Below are 4,180 nucleotides of genomic sequence, written 5' to 3'. Positions count from 1 at the left end.
ACACCATATTGAGCAATTATAGACCAATATCAAATCTTCCTTTTATAGGCAAGATTATTGAAAAGGTTGTTTTTAATCAGCTGAACTACTACTTAAACTCAAATGGATACCTGAACCATTTTCAATCTGGTTTCCGACCGCATCACAGCACAGAGACAGCACTGTTTAAGATAATAAATGATATTCGCTTAAATTCTGATTGTGGCAAAATATCAGTGCTGGTACTACTATTATATTTAGGATTGATTTTAAAGTACTTTTACTCGTTTATAAATCACTCAATGGCCTAGGACCTAAATACATAGCAGATATGTTCACTGAATATAAACCTAACAGACCACTCAGATCATTAGGATCGAGTCAGTTAGAAATACCAAGGGTTCACACAAAACAAGGGGAGTCCGCTTTTAGTTATTATGCCGCCCGCAGCTGGAACCAGCTTCCAGAAGAGAATATAAAATATTAGCCACATTTAAATCTAGACTCAAAACTCATCTGTTTAGCTGTGCATTTATTGAATGAGCACCGTGCGATGTCCGGACTGATTGCGCTGTATTTTTATATAATCATTTTCTATTTTTAACTGTTTTAAATTCATTTAAAATAAATTTTTAAATAATTTTAAAAGTTTTTAAATAATTTTACTTCCTTTTATGCACTTTGAATTACCATTGTGTATGAAATGTGCTATATAAATAAACTTGCCTTGCCTTGCCTAATGTTAGCCTGATTCAGACTTTCAGAAGTGCACATGCACTAATGCACATCTCGTGTGTGATTCAGTCTCAGGACTGCCGCAGTGTCCTCTGATTCTACCTTCTCCTCAAAGGCGTCCAGCTCAGCATCTGTGATCTTCCAGGCATGTTCTTTCCTCAGAGCTTCAGCCTGCGACGTCTCCTTTGAACCCTCGTGCATCCGGAACGGCTCGATCATGTCCTCGAACAGTTTCCAGCTGACACACATACACGCACACACACACACACACACACGGGTTTGTTTTTGTGAAAAGTGGGGACATCCCATAGGCGTAATGGTTTTTATACTGTACAGACCGTATATTCTATTGCCCTACACCAACCCTACCCCTAAACCTACCCCTCACAGGAAACTTTGTGCTATTTCAGATTTTCAATACACTCCATTCTGTGTGATTTATAAGCGTTTTGAAAAGTGGGGACATGGGGTAATGTCCTGAAAAGTCACCTTCTCCTTGTAATACCTGTCATACCTTTGTCATTATACAAATTTATGTCCTCATTTGTCACAAAAACGCGCACACGCATGCATGCACACACACACACACGCATGCACGCACATACACGCACACACACACACGCAAGCACGCACACATACACGCATGCACGCACACAAACATACACACATGCACGCACTCACTCACATACACATACACACGCATGCATGCACACACACACATACACGCGCACACATGCATGCACACACACACACACACACACACGCATGCACACACTCAAACACACACACACACTCACACACACACACATACACACACACAGAGTGAGTGAGTAAGTGCATTCGGAGCACGTGGAGCGTGTCAGTGAATGAAATGAGGATTAATTGTGTGTGTTTTTCATTCACACCTCTCTGCGCTGGGCCTGACGTTGATGTCTGCGATAACTGATGTCGGCACATTTGATCCTGAACTTCTTCAGACGTTCCTGCATTCTGACAGACAGTTACGGAGAAAAACACACATGTTACTAGACAGTGCTGGGAAGGTTACTTTGGAAATGTAATAGATTACAGATTACAAGTTACTCTATTTAAAATGTAATAAGTAGTGTAACTATTTCAATTACTTTATTAATGTAACTGATTACATCTGAGTACTTTTCTAAATTTCTAAAGAATGTTTTCAACTGTTAATCATTTCAAAACATGTAAAGCAGGCAGGATTAACATTACAGTAGAACTCAACACTGATTACTGTCAGAGAATCCTTCATCACTTGAATTATAATAATTTAATTATTAAAGATTATAATAATTTAATTTTAAAGCACAGCCACCACAAAATCAGACTTTAGCACCTCTTTTTACTTTGAGATAGTTGTGAGCTTAAATACAGATTTAAAATCATAACAAGAAATAGTTTAGTAACTATGATACTGTTTTTGAAATCAAATCTTTGCACAGCTATGACAGAAAACACTGGCATCTAACAATGCTTAAAACAGTTAATCTTAAAAAATAAAGCATATACACTTCCGGTCACAAGTTTGGGATCAGTAAGACTTGTAATGTGTTTTAAAGAAGAATCAGCATATTAGAATGATTTCTGAAGATCATGTGACACTGAAGACTGGAGTAATACAGCTGCGCATCACAGGAATAAATAGATTTTAATGTATATTAAAATAGAAAAACTTTATTTTACATAATAATAATATTTCACAATATTTAAATTTTTTCCTGTATTTTTGATCAAATAAATGCAGCCTTGATGAGCAGAAGAAACTCCTGTAAAAACATTAAAAATCATTCTAATCCCAAACTTTTGACCGCTAGTGTACATGAACCCGAATAGGAAATAAAACAGTTATTGAATAAACAAATAGTGTCTCGTATTTTAGAGCAGTCTCTGCAGTTTGGGAAAGAAATCAATCAAATCTGACACACTCCTCTTTGTCCTGTTCGATGCATTCAGGCTGCCCAGGGATGAAGATCCTGAGTCTGCAGTCCCTCCATTTCTTCCTGGTGGTCAGAATATGAGGCAGGAGAAGCGTGAGACCTGCAGATCAACAAGAAGAAACATCAACATCACACGTCAGACCTGACAGAAGGAAGAACACGCGGCCGTGACGTCACCTCCGTCATCAAACAGCCACCAAACGTCAATCGTCCCTTTGCCCTGTTTCTTCTTGAACTGGCTGCTGGCCTCCACCATACGCTGGTTCATCTTCGCCAGACCTGATGTCTGAGGAACATCCAGAGAGACTGAGGAAGGAAAACAACATCTCTCAGCTCTTCTGGACACACAGGTGACCTTTACGATCAGAATCCAGACTGTGTTTAGTGTTCATGTGTTTGAAGTGGACTGCAGAACTAATGCGAGTCTGTGGATTTTCTGACACCGAAGTCAAGCCAAAAATCTCTGAATTTGATTGCAAAAGATACAAAATATTAAATTAAGTAGCATCTGCATTCAAATTATGTTTCTCAGAACTAAATCCACTTTCTGAGTTACATGTATAGTGTTCAATGTCCAAGACATTTTGTGTTCATTTAGAATAATATATTTATTGTGTCATATTTTGAAATTTAGCAAACTTCATCTTGAGGAATGTTTTGTTGAAAAAGTGTTCTTTTAATACTATAGTTCACTAAAACCATTTTTTTTTTCAATTGTAGCTTCAAATAAAATAAATAAATTAAAATTGTTTAGTTTTTTAAACACTATTACAATGAACTAAAACCAAAACCATTAAAACAATATTTTTGTTACTTGAAATAAAATAAACATTTCCTGAAAAAAATATAAAAAACGTTTACATTTTTTTATTTCAGCTAGTTGCCAAGGAAAAATTTCTTATTTTCATTTAGTTTAACCCTTGTGCGGTCTTCGGTCATTTCTGACCAGATAATTTTTTTAAATCGTAGCTTCACCAGAATGGTACGAAACTTGGTGACTTTTATGGCACTTGGTATGTGAACACAAAAAAAAATTGAGGGCATGATTCGAAAAAGCTAAGTGGTCATAAAAAACAATTGTCACACTCATGGTCTTCGGTCAAAAATGACCGACCATAGGAAATGAATGGGAAATGGGGAAAAAAATAGAAAATACAGAAAATTTTCAAAACAAAACACACACACACACTTGTACACACACACACACACACCTATGAACTGGTGCGACCGTAACACTGCAACTATGTAAAATAAAATCAATATTTCAACTACAATGCAGTAAAAAAGTGGACAGCAAGGAAGGGGTTATACTCTAAAACATCAAGAGTGTAAAACAGACACATCCACTCACTCACACACACTCACAGACAGACTCACACACACACTCACTCACTCACTCACACACACACACTCACACACACTCACACACACACACACACAAACACACAAACACACTCACACACACACACACACACACACACACACACACACACACACACACACACACACAC

General features: G+C 37.3%; 1 pseudogene; it reads right to left on the bottom strand.

The window, feature by feature from the left end:
• Positions 1–4,180, bottom strand: part of LOC107698880 (solute carrier family 12 member 1-like) — a 22,504-nt pseudogene that overhangs the window by 5,703 nt on the left and 12,621 nt on the right.

Source organism: Sinocyclocheilus anshuiensis, unplaced genomic scaffold (assembly GCF_001515605.1).
Source record: "Sinocyclocheilus anshuiensis isolate Anshui unplaced genomic scaffold, SAMN03320099.WGS_v1.1 scaffold146, whole genome shotgun sequence".
NCBI lineage: Eukaryota > Metazoa > Chordata > Actinopteri > Cypriniformes > Cyprinidae > Sinocyclocheilus > Sinocyclocheilus anshuiensis.
The sequence above is the reverse complement of the archived record's forward strand: the minus strand, read 5'-3'. Positions and strand labels throughout refer to the sequence as shown.